This window comes from Felis catus, chromosome B2 (genome assembly GCF_018350175.1).
Source record: "Felis catus isolate Fca126 chromosome B2, F.catus_Fca126_mat1.0, whole genome shotgun sequence".
Taxonomy (NCBI): Eukaryota; Metazoa; Chordata; class Mammalia; order Carnivora; family Felidae; genus Felis; species Felis catus.
The window spans coordinates 10,630,826-10,644,151 of record NC_058372.1 but is presented as its reverse complement, the minus strand read 5'-3'; positions in this window follow the sequence as shown (position 1 = coordinate 10,644,151).

The window sequence follows — 13,326 nt, the reverse complement described above, 5'->3', positions numbered from 1 at the left end:
GCATAATATTTACACTATAGGCATCCAAGAATTAGAAAAGGAGGCAGAAAAGTTATTTGAAGAAATAATAGCTGAAAACTTCCCTAATCTGGGGATGCAAACAAATCCAGATCCAGGAGGCACAGAGAGCAACCAACAAAATCAACCCAAGGAGGTCCACACCAAGCTACCTAGTTATTATAATGTCAAAAAAGTAATGAGAAAGAATTTAAAAAGCAAGGTAAAATAAAATTATATTTAAGGGAAACACCATAAGGCTATCAGCTGATTTTTCACCCACACCTTTGCAGGTGGAAGGGAGTGGCATGATATATTCAAAAGGCTGAAAGGAGAAAACCTGCAAACAAGAATACTTTATTCACTAAGACTTTCACTTAGAATAGAAAGGGAGAGAGAGTGTCCCAGGCAAACGAAAACACCACTATCCCAGCCTTACAAGAAATGTTAAAGGGGACTCTTTGAGTGGAAAGGAAAGACCATAAGTAGGAATGATAAAAGTAGGAAGCACAAAAGCAGAGAAACTAGATATATGTATAAAAATCAGTCAAGGGATTCACAAAATAATGTAAAGTATGGCATTGTATACTTAAAACATGGCAGGAGGGGAGAGGAGTAAGAATGGATTCAAACTTCAGTGACCTTCAACTTCATATAGACTGCTATATGCATAAGATATTATATATAAAACTAATGGTAACCACAAGTTAAAAATCTGGTGATAGATATGCAAAAAATAGAAAGGAATCCAAGAACATCATTAAAGAAAGCCAGGAAACAGAAGAGTGTAAAAGAATAAAGGAACAGAGAAGAACTACACAAACAACCAAAAAAAGTAACAAAATGGCAATAAATACATACCTATCAATAATTACTTTGAATGTAAATGGATTAAGCATGCTGATCAAAAGATTTAGGATGACAGAACGGATAAAGCAAGACCCATCTATACGTTGTCTGCAAGAGTATCATTTTAGACCTAAAGACACATGTAGGCTGAAAGTGAGGGGATGGAGAAGTACTTACCATGCAAATGGATGTCAAAGGAAAGCTGGGGTAGCAATACTTATATTGGACAAAATAGACTTTAAAACGAAGACTGTAACAAGAGACAAAGAAGGATACTATATGATAATAAAGGGGGCAATTCAATAAGAAGATACAGCAGTTGTGAATACTTATACACCCAACATATACCCAAATACATAAAATAGTTAATAACCAACCTAAAAAAAAAACCAGGATCGATAGTAATACAATAATAGTAAGAGATTTTAACACCTTATTTACATCAATGGATAGAGTATCCAAAGAGAAAATCAAAAAGGAAACATTGGCTTTGAATGACACATTGGACCAGATGAATCTAACAGATATATTGAACATTCCATCCTAAAACAGAGTACACATTCTTTTCGAGTGCACATGGAACATTTCTCCAGAATAGATCACTTCTTAGGCTAAAAGACAAGTCTCAACAAATTCAAAATGATTGAAATCACACCATGTATCTTTTCCAACCACAAGAAAATATCTGGAAAGAGCACATATAACATCCTATAAACAAGGTAGGTCAACCAAGAAATCAAAGAGGAAGTAAAAAAATACACGGAGAGGGATGAAAATGAAAATGCAATGGTCCAAAATCTTTGGGATGCAGCAAAATCTGTTCTAAGAGGGAAGTTTTTAAAAGTACTTTAAAAAGTGAGAAAAATCTCGAACAACCTAACCTTACACCTAAAAGAGTCAGGAAAAGAAGACGAAACCCCAAACGAGTAGAAGAAAGGATATAATAAAGATTAGAGCAGAAATAAATGAAATAGAAAAAAAAGATCAATGAAACCAACAGTTGATTTTTGAAAAGGTCAACAAAATTGATAAATCTTTAGCCAGATTCATAAAAACAAAAAAAGACTCACAATCAGGAATTAAAGAGGAGAAATAACAACTGAGACCACAGAAATACAAAGGATTATAACAATATAATGAAAAATTATATAGTGATGCTGGGTGGCTCAGTCGTTTGAGCATCTGAGTTGGGCTCAGGTCATGACCTCACAGTTTGTGAGTTCGAGCCCAGCATCAGGCTCTGTGCTGACAGCTCAGAGCCTGGAGCCTGCTTCAGATTCTATGTCTCTCTCCTGTTCCTCCCCTGCTCACACTCTGTCTGTCTGTCTATCAAAAATAAAGATTAAATTTTTTTTAATTCTTAAAAGAAATATTATATACCAAGAAATTAGACAACCTAGAAAAATGGATAAATTCCTAAAAACCTATAACCTTACAATACAAACAGGAAGAAATAGAAAATTTGAACCAACTGCATACCAGCAATGATGTTGAATTAGTGATAAAAATCTCCTGACAAGAAAAATTCCAGAACAAGATGGCTTCATAGATGAATTCTACCGAACACTTAGAGAAGAGTTAATACCTATTCTTCTCAATGTATTCCAAAAAAAATGGAAGAGGGAGAAAAACTTTCAAATTCATTCTATGAAGCTGGTATTACCCTGATACCAAAACCAGGTAAAGACACTACTAATAAAGAGACTTATAGGCCAATATCTCTTATGAAAATAGTTGTAAAAATCCATTAAATATTACCAAACTTAATCCACCAGGACATTAAAAAATTATTCACCCAGATCAAGTGGCATCTATTCCTGGGATACAAGGTGGTTCAATATTCACAAATCAGTGTAATACATCACATCAATAAGGAAAAGGATAAAAAAGATACAATCATCTCAAGAGATGAAGAAAAAGCATTCAGCAAAGTACACACCAATTCATGATAAAAAGCGTCAACAAAATAGATTTAGAGGGAGCATACTCAATGTAATAAAGGCCACATATGAAACGCCCACAGCTAGCATCGTACTCAATGGGGAAGAACTGAGAGCTTTTCTCCTAAGATCAGGAATAAGACAAGGATGTCCACTCTCAACACTTTTATTCAGAATAGCATTGCAAGTCCAAATCAGTAAAGAAACAGAAAACTTTCACTACTTGCAGATGACATAATGTTATATATAGAAAACTCTGAAGACTCCACCAAAAACCTACTAGAACTGATAAATGAATTCAGTACGTTCATAGGATACAAAATCAATATACAGGAAACTATTGTATTTCTATACATTTTTACAATAATGAAGTAGCAGAAAGAGAAATTAAGAAAATCCCATGTACAATTGTACCAAAAAATAATAAAATATCTAGGAACAAACTTAGCTGAAGATGTGAAAGACCTGTACTCTGAAAAGTATAAAACCTTAATGAAAGAAATTAAAGATAACGCAAACATATAGAAAGATATTCAATGTTCATGGATTGGAAGAACCAATATTGTTAAAATGTCTATACTATTCAAAGCAATATACAGATTTAGTGCAATTCCTATCAAAGTACCAATAGCATCTTTCACAGAACTAGAACAAATAATCCTAAAATTTGCATGGAACCGTGGAAGAGCCTGAATAGCCAGAACGATGTTGAAGAAGAAGAAGAAAACTGGAGGTATCACAATCCCAGATATCAACATATATTACAAAGTTGTAGTAATCAAAGCACTATGATACTGGTACAAAAATAGACACATAGATCAATGGAACAGAATAGAGAGCCCAAAAATTAACCCACAGTTATATGTTCAATTAATCTTTGACAAAGGAGGCAAGAATATACAATGTGAAAAAGATAGTGTCTTCAACAAATGGTGTTGGAAAAACTGGACTGTTACATGCATAAGAATGAAACTGGACCACTTTTCCACACCATTTACAAAAAAAAACTCAAAATGGATGAAAGACTTAAATGTGAGACCTGAAACCATAAAAATCCTAGAAGAGAGCACAGGCAGTAATCTCTCTGACATCGATCTGAGCAACATTTTTCTAGACATGTCTCCTGAGCAAGGGAATCAAAAGCAAAAATACACTATTGGAAATACATCAAAATAAAAACTTCTGAGGTGCTTGGTTGGCTTATTCAGGAGAACATGTGACTGTTGATCTCAGTTGTGAGTTCAGGCCCCACATCGGGGGCTTAAAAAAGAACTTCTGCACAGCAAAGGAAACCATCAACAAAAAGACAACGTGCTGAATGGGGGAAGATAATTGCAAATGACATATCTCATAAAGGGCTAGTATCCAAGATCTATGAAGAACTTCTACAACTCAACAGCAAAAAAAAACCCCCAAATAGTTCAACTAAGAAACGGGCAGATGATGTGAACAGACATTTCTCCAAAGAAGATGTACAGATGGCCAACAGACACATGAAAAGATGTTCAACATTATTCATGATCAGGAAAATGCAAATCAAAACCACAATGAGGGATTACCTCACACGTGTCAGAATGGCTAAAATCAAAAACACAGGAAGCAAGTGTTGGGAAGGATGTTGAGAAAAGGGAACCCTTGTACACTGTTGGTGGGATTGCAAACTGGTGCAGCCCCTATGGAAAACAGAATAGAGGCTCCTCAGTATATGTGCTGCCGAAGCGAGCACCAGAATAGAGGCTCCTCAAAAAATTTAGAAATAGAAGTACGCTACAATCCAGTAATTGTAGTGTACTGGGTAGTTTACCCAAGAATACAAAAACGTTAATTCAAAGGATATATGCACCCCTATGTTTATCACAGCATTATTTACAGTAGCCAAATTGCGGAAGCAGCCCATATGGCCGTTGATAGATGAATGGATAAAGATGTGGTATATAAAAAACAATGGAATATTACCCAGCCATAAAGAAGAATGAAATCTTACCATTTGCAAGAACACGAATGGATCCTAGAGGATTATAATGCTAAGTGAAATCAGTAAGAGAAAGACAAATACCTCATCACTTCACTCTAGTATGGAATTTAGGAAGCAAAACAAATGAAAAAAGAGAAAAAAGACCAAAAACCATACTCCTCTTATATAGAACAAACCGATGGTTCCCAGAGGGAGGTGGGTTAAGGAATGGGTGAAACAGATGAAGGGGTGAGTAAGAGTGAGTTTATCATGATGAGTACTGAGTAATATATAGAATTAGTGACTCACTATATTATGCACCTAAATACAATACAGCAACATATAGTAACTATACAGGAATTAAAATTAAAAAAATTCCGAGACCAATCCCACGTGTAGAGATTACTAAGAGAATTCTGCTCTTGAGTAAATGGAAGCCTGGAGGTTTAAATACACTTAAGCATGGTTGTAGTCATTATCTGACTTAAGACTAGAAGCCAAACTGTGTATTTCAGAACCTCTCTGATTTCTGCTCAAGGCACAAGGTATGCACTCATTAGTTTTAAGTGGCTCTCCTCCATACTATTGTGGATCGTTTAAATAAATTCTCTGCAATGGCAAGCAAGATGGAGACCCCTTAGGCCTCTCCTTTGGTGCTGGGCATGGACAAAGTTCTACATGAAGCATGGACGATATCGTTATAAAGTTTATTGGAGAAAGTAGATGTTAGTTCCAGCTGGAAAGCGTGTTGTTTCTTCAGGATTGCCACTTCCCTGAGGGCCCAGTTAGGAATTTCCTTTATAAGAAGCCTTTCCTGATCCCTAAGAGGTGTGTTACGTATCTCTCCTCTGGGCCTGTCTTTGCACTTACCGCATTTTATTAAAATTAGTCATTCACATGGCTGCTCTTTTCTATTTGAGGATTAAATATTAAGAAAAGACATATGTACAAAACTCTGAAATGGTTCATCTTATTTGTCGGTAGAGCTTTAAAAAAAGAATGTCTTAGAGAAATCTAAATAAAATAGAAAATAGAAATAAGTTTCTCTATCATTTTATTTATTTATTTATTTATTTATTTATTTATTTATTTATTTATTTATTTATTTATTTATTTTTGGTTAGTTTTTTAAGCTGCTTCTTCTCTCTTCTGGTCTTATCCGGAGAATCTTAGAGACCCTCTACATGTTTTCTGCATCCTTTCCCCTGCCAGTCATTGATGTTTAGAAGACATCTAAGTGACTAAACAGAATGTATTTGTAAGGACAAAATTTAATCCTTTGTTAGTATCTTGTCTTTCACCACCATGTTATCAGGTATCTTGAGAATATTTGTTGGGAAGAGAAAATGCTTGATCTCCGAAGCAGTCAGGATTGGTTCCTACATCGAAGGAAAGATGGAGGCCAACACATTGCTTTTTTTTTTTTTTTTTTTGAGTTCTATCATGGCATTTTAAATATGTTTAAACAATTTTTTTAATGTTTATTATTGAGAGAGAGAGACACACAGAGTGTGAGCGGGGGAGGGGCAGAGAGAGGGGGAGACACAGAATCTGAAGCAGGCTCCGGGCTCTGAGCTGTCAGCACAGAGCCTACCGCCCCTAAATAAACATCTTTTTAAATGTTTATTTTTGAGAAGAGAGAGTGCACACACGAGTGTGCGAGCAGGGGAGGGGCAGAGAGAGAGGGAGACACAGAATCCGAAGCAGGCTCCAGGCTCTGAGCTGTCAGCACAGAGCCCAGTGTGGGGCCCCAACTCAGGAACCCGGAGATCATGACCTGAGCCAAAGTTGGCCGCTTAACCAACTGAGCCACCCAAGCGCCCCAATCATGGGGTTTTAAATAAGTTCCTGTTTTTGTTGGTAACTGGGGCGGCGTAAACTACAACTCTCTTCTTGTATAGTTCCATTAAGTCTTCTACGGCAAACCTGATGAACTAGGCAGGACAGGGTCTTCAATTCCTGTTGTACAGATGAGGAAACTGAGGTCCAGAGAGTGTCTTGTCCGAGGGCAGGTGAGCAGGTCAGCTGCTGAGCAGTGAGATGTACTCAACGCTTCATCTTCCTGCTCCAGGACTGGTTGTTATTCTGATCTGGACACAGAAATGAGCCTCCCAATTTGTCACAAGCTCCCTAAATGTTATGGTACTATTATTATTGCTACATTTTACACCAGGAACTCCTCATAAAAGGGTACTACTTAAAAGAATCGTGAATCTTTTTTTAATGGCTATTCCTAAAGGTAGATAAACTTACTCTTCTAGAGCTGAATGGATGTTACATGGAAGAAATAAAGGCTCCCGCATAATGGCAATGACACTTGATCTAGGAGGAGCTCAATATGGCTGGATATAAAGCTGCGTATGACCTCAATTCAAAGAATAAAGGAAAAAACATTTTCTAAAAGTAGAAATAAAAGGAGAATCCCATCATGACCATCCTAAACAGAGTGTCTTAATGACACAAGGGCTAAGCAAACTGCCAGTTGTATGAGTGAGTAGGAGTATGTATGTGTGTTTGGGTGGGCGTATAAGGTTTGCCAAATTTTTGCCAGTGGTACTAACTACAGGAGTTCCTGAGCAATCACAGTGAGGGGTCCGGGGTTCTACAGCTGGAATCAGTGCACGTGTGACTTTCTGGTTGCTGGCCAGCATTATTTTGCGAAACTGTTGGCAGTAACCACTTTCAAATAGAAACATGATTGCACTTTATTTTAATATTCCTCCTTTCTATTTCTTCCCCCTACTGTAAATCAACCCAGCTCTGAGCATAAAGCCTTGCCAAGGTTTCGGGTAACAGACTAAGCCCACCGGGCTGAGCCTGTTTTCAGTGCTTGGAAACACACTAAGTTTACTGCAGTTGGTATAGCATGTGTGACCGAGTTAGAAAATGTTAGCTGCAGAAGACAGGTTTCTTGGGCTTTCATGACATTTGGAGATGAACTTGGGAGATAGCAGGCATGTATGTCTACCGTGTGAGCAAATTAAGAACAACTCCTTCTTCGGGTTTTCTCTCTTACCCTGTAGGTTCTGGGAGGATTCTGTGATAAATGAAGTCCTTGGGAATCAAACAGGTCACTCTTCAGAATAATAATTCAAGTAGCTTCCATGTAGGTAAAGCTTCCTCTGTGACATTCTTCTAAAGACTTTACATATCTTGATTCATTTAATCTTCAACTCTATAAGGAAGGTAGTACTTTTCTCACAGGGTTTTACAAATGGGGAAACTGAGGTACAAAGAAGTAATTTGTCCGGGGACACATAGATAGTAAGCGGAGCAGGCAGGATTGGAGCACTGAGTTTAACATCCGAGTCCATGTTCTAAACCACTTTGCTGTAAGTGTTGTATTTTAGAAGCCTGAGGCTGCCTCATTTCCTACCAAGCCAACGTCAGCTACCCACCCCCTCTCTCAGTGCTTTATTTGTATACGCATCTGTCTCCCCACCTGAACCTTGAGCTGATTAAGGGTAAGGAAGTGGTTTTGTTGTTGTTTTTAATCTCTATATCTCTTCTTGCCGTTCAAAACTGGGCTTTTCTATAGTAAGTGCTTCACAAGATACACAAAGCAGACATTTCAAGGATTTGAAAAGAACACCAAAATGTTTGATAATGCTGCAGAAGACCAAAATAATTAAGAGATTTCTTTCAAAGACTTAAAATGCAGTAAATTCAGCATAAAGAGAATTACCCAGTGTGTCAGTTTCTAACCCATTTTCCCACAGGAAATGTCTCATGTCAAGTTTCTTGCCTGGTCCTAGACCTAATTGAAGTCTCTCTTCTCTGTAACACAAATACAAGTGCATTGTTTATATGCAGAAGAAATATCCTTAGCAGTTTTCCTTGGTGTTCCACAATGCGATCCTTGTTTTTGAAATAATCCCTGTCTCTAGCCAGTTCCTTAGGTGCTTGGCTTTGCCCTATGAGTACATCTTCATTCAGTTCTTTGGAACACTTAGTGTACGTCCAAACGACTTGTGACGACAGACAGTATATTTTACATGACAGCTAGTTCTTGCTCCTAGTTCTGGTGCTTTAAGCATCAATCGACACTATTTTCCTGCTGATTGTAGCTGGATGGTCCTATAGAGAGGTCATCAGGCTGGCCTTTTGCTCTTAAGCCATTCGAGAGGCCAAACTTTTGTTAAAGCCTGTTTCTCTCCTCTTTGTGTAAAGTTTTATGGTTGTGAAGTACTCATCCAAAAGCAAAGGTTAAACGTGGAAAGTTTCCCTAAAGTCTGTAGAAGCGAAGCAAAGAATGGGGAGATAAGAGTCAGTGATTTTATCCCACTTTTTCCAGTGATTACCTGTGGACTAGCCGGGTGACCCTGAAGAGGTCAACATGAGAGAAGTTTCCCTAATAAGAGAGTGAAATTAGTCTCATTTTGATTGTCTTTTAATCTAGGCTCCAGATGATAAGAAGTCCCTCCTCCAGGCATCCTATCCCCACCATTTCCACCAAAGAGCTAGAAAGGGGTGAAACTAGATCAGAAAATGTTAAGCTTTGATCTGCTCCTTTTATTAGTGAAGAATGACAGCCTAACCGTTGAATGTGTTGCTGAAACTTTCAGGAAGGAGTTTCACATGTGCAAATTTATATTTTGGATTTTGGATTCTAGAACACTTGTAGTTGACCTAAGAATCAGAAGTTATTAGAAGTTTCCTTCCTCCACAGGCGACTTTTAATCTTTTTTTTTCTTTTTAAGTTTCTTTTTGAGAGAGAGAGAGAGATAGAGATAGAGAGGGAAGCAGCAGAGGGGCCAAGAGAGAGGGGAACAGAATCCCAAGCAGACTCTGTGCTGTCAGCACAGAGCCCAGTGTGGGGCTTGATCTCACGTAACTTCGAAATCATGACCTGAGCCGGAATCAAGAGTAGGATGCTTAACCAACTGGGCCACCCAGGTGCCCCCACAGGTGGGCTTTTTGAATGATTTCAGGAATCCATGCTTATGGTTACTAGGGATCCTTCTGTTTGTTTGGAACTCTATGAATGCCAGCCGTATTCCATCTGTAGACTGACACTATCTTTACACGTTGTTCTTCACTTGCTACTCAGAGTGTGACTGCCTCATCAGCATCACTGTGGAGCACGTTAGAAAGTCAGACCTACCAAATCAGGAGCTGAAGTTTAACAAGACCCTCAGATGACTTGGGTGCATGTTAATGTTTGAAATGGTACGGCTCAAAATCCCTGAGGTTGTTGTAAGAAGTTCCTTTCAAAGTCTATGTTCTGTTTGATGTAGTGCTCCCTGCATTAAAATTTATTGGTATGACCACCCCCCCCACACACACAGTCGAAACACTGTGTGCAACGTTTGAGTCCCCAAAATGACTGACAGCCTATTTTGACCAGAAGCCATTGAGTACCATGAACAGTCAATTCACACACTTTTTTTTTTTTGCCTATTCTATTATATACTTTATTCTTACAATAAGCCACAGAAAAAGTGCTATTAAGATCATAAAGAAGAGGGGTGCCTGGGTAGCTCAGTCAGTTAAGTGTCTGACTTTGGCTTAGGTCACAATCTCTCAGATTGTGGGTTTGAGCCCCACATCGGGTTGAGAACAAAGAGTCTGCTTCAGATCTTCTGTCTCCCTCTCTCTCTGCCCCTTTGTTGCTCATGCCTTCTCTCTCTCTCTCTCTCTCTCAAAAACAAACATTAAAAAAAGACCATAAGGAAGAGAAAATACATTTACAGTATTGTAGTGTATAGGAAAAAAAATCTACACATAAGCGGACCAACAGAGTTCAAACCTGCATTGCTCAAGGGCCAAATGTACTAGAAACTCAGATCCTTGAGTTTAATTCCACCACTAAAACATGGGATGCATGATAGAGGGTATAGCATTATTTTCAACACATATTAGGTTGCTAATTTCTCAAGTCGGCACAGGCTCACAGCAAAATTTGGGCTCTGATATGTTAGGAATTAATTGACTCAGGTTGCACACAGAGACATATCCAGGCAGGTGGAGTTTGGAGGCCAGCTATGTGCATGAAGCCAATGACGTGATCTAGTGCTTTGCAGTGAAGGTTAAAGCTGAAGAACCATTTAAAATTTATGTGGCAATTAAGAGCCATTATCACTCCTCCCCCCACCCCATGTCATAAACCATTGGATTGTTTATCAACTAACCTTGTGGGACATTATTACATCCCCCCTCTCTCCTGAACTGTGGGGTGTGTTCTGAGTCCTTTGCTAAATGAAAGAACAGAAGACCTACTCTTTAGCAGATGCGGTCTTTTCTTTCGTGTCCTCCTGTCTCTAGTTCCAGATTTATCTTTCTTTTGCCTTTTTATCTTCACGATGTCAGATACTCAGTCTCTGTTGGTGCTCCTGAGCCCTGAACCTAGCTGTCCAGTATCTGGTGGTGGTTTTTCTCTCCCGCCCCTCATCTTCCTCCACTCCCAAAACCTCCCCCCCCATTTTTTCTCTCAAATTGTGTCATGTTAAATGATTCATAAGGCTTGAGGATCTCTTCTCTGGAGTATCTACATTTTAGCAACAGTAGCAACAAAATTCTATCTTTCTCCAAGTAATGGTCTCTGCTGGGATCCTTCAGGCATCAGTGGGGGCAAGTGGGGCAATGGACTTGTGTCCTTGGACCACACTTAGAACACTAAGGGCATTAAGCAGAGTCAGGAGGTGACCTTGATGGGGAAGTCCGCTTCCCAGGAAGCTGGTGAATGAGGCTGAGAAGCAGTTCAGAGCCCCATGGGAATGAACTCGGCCACTCCTCTGACCACGGCTGACCTTGGTTTAAGGGTCTGGCATTAGGTGAATGTTCATTATTTCCATTAATGACCTAGAAATGGTTGGGGTATGCTTGTCTCTGTTTTTTCCTCTTTATCCACAGCAGGAAAGGGGCTCTTGGATCTGGCAAAGCCCTTTCTCATGTGGACAGTACACTGACATATGTCACTCCCTTATGGGGACCTTCGGGTTCAGGGATACAGGCTGCACCTGCCTCTGTTCTGTGTGGCCATGTTGCCTCCAATAAGTTCTTAACCTTGGGTAGGTTGACTGGGATCTTCATCTAGTCATACAGTGGAGCTGTGTTTGTGGCTTCTGTCTGCCGTCCTGTGGTCCATCTGATGTGCTGAAACCTTCAGTCTCCGAAGACTGAACTCTTTAGCCGTGTGTGTGACAAGTTTCCCAAATGCCCCCATAGTTAAAAGGCAGCCGATGTTTGTGGAACGAAGTTGAGTAATATCCAAATTACTTGACACGGGCACCATATGGTGAGTGCTGCCTTCCCCTTTTGACAACGAAAGAAACAGATTGAAAACCTTCTCTGGAACGAACGGGCGTGGTCAGGTTGTTTTCCTTGGCTAGGCTGTTTCACCCCTAAGTCCATGCCCTAAACCTCAATGCCACTTAAAGAAGAGCATGATTTAATATACACTCTCTCTGTTGGTGTAGAACATTTCCTCCCAATTATACTAGTTACAATAACACATGACAACAAAAATTCTGAGTGCATATTATTTCAGCTCTCTCCAGAAGCTCACTTCCTTCGGGTCTTCCTCTGCCAATTTCTGGACACTTCTACAGGTCTGAAAGGGATCAAAAATGTGGCCTATGCCAAACCCTCTCCTTGCTCGTTTTTATTTTCACTTTTATAAACAGTTACACCCTTCATCCAAAGGCTAATAAAGTGAATGTAGTTTATTTTAAATGGTTCATTTGGCTTGAGAACTACTAGAATATTTTCATTGGATACATTTCTTAATTAACAAATTTGGAGAAAATAAAAACTACATTCTCCAGTCAACAAATATTTGAGTTTCTTTCTTTCTTTCTTTCTTTTTTTGTAAGACCCTGTGTTGGAAGCTGTGAGGCATGTGATATCTGGTCCAAAGTTCTGTGACCAGGTGTGATGGTTAATTTTATGTGTCAACTTGACTGGGCCACAGGTGTGTCTGAGGGGTGTTTCTGCATGAGATTAACACTTGAACTGGGAGGTGGAAGGAAGTCAGTTGCACTCCCTAATGTGCTTGGACATTACCCAGTTGAAGGTCTGCTGCCTGCTTTGAGCTAGGACATCAGTCCTTTCCCATCTTGGGATTTGAATTGAAAACCGAAACATTGGCTCTTCATGGGTCTCAAGCCTTATGGCTTTTGGACTGGAACTATGCTATCAGCTTTTGGGGTCTCCAGCTTGCCAACTGTGGATCTTGGTACTTCTCAGCCTCCATAACCCCATGAGCCCATTCTGTGCAATAAATTTCTTTATATCTCCCTCTGGAGAACACTTGCTAATACATCAGATGATACCAAACACACCTTTCAAACCTCCTAGTTTTATTGGAAAATAATGGACAAACATCACTGTATAAATTAAGGTGTACAGCATGATTTGATTTACATATATTGTGCAATAATTACCAAGTAGCTCTAGTTAACGTCAATCATCTTATATAGATACAACAAAAAGAAAAAAAATTTTCTTGTGATGAGAACTCAGGGCTTACTCCCTTAACAACTTTGCTATGTACCACGTGGCATTGTTAACTATGGTCAACATGGTGAACATTACCTCCTTCATGCTTGTTTATCTCATAACCGGAAGTTTGTACATGTTGACTAC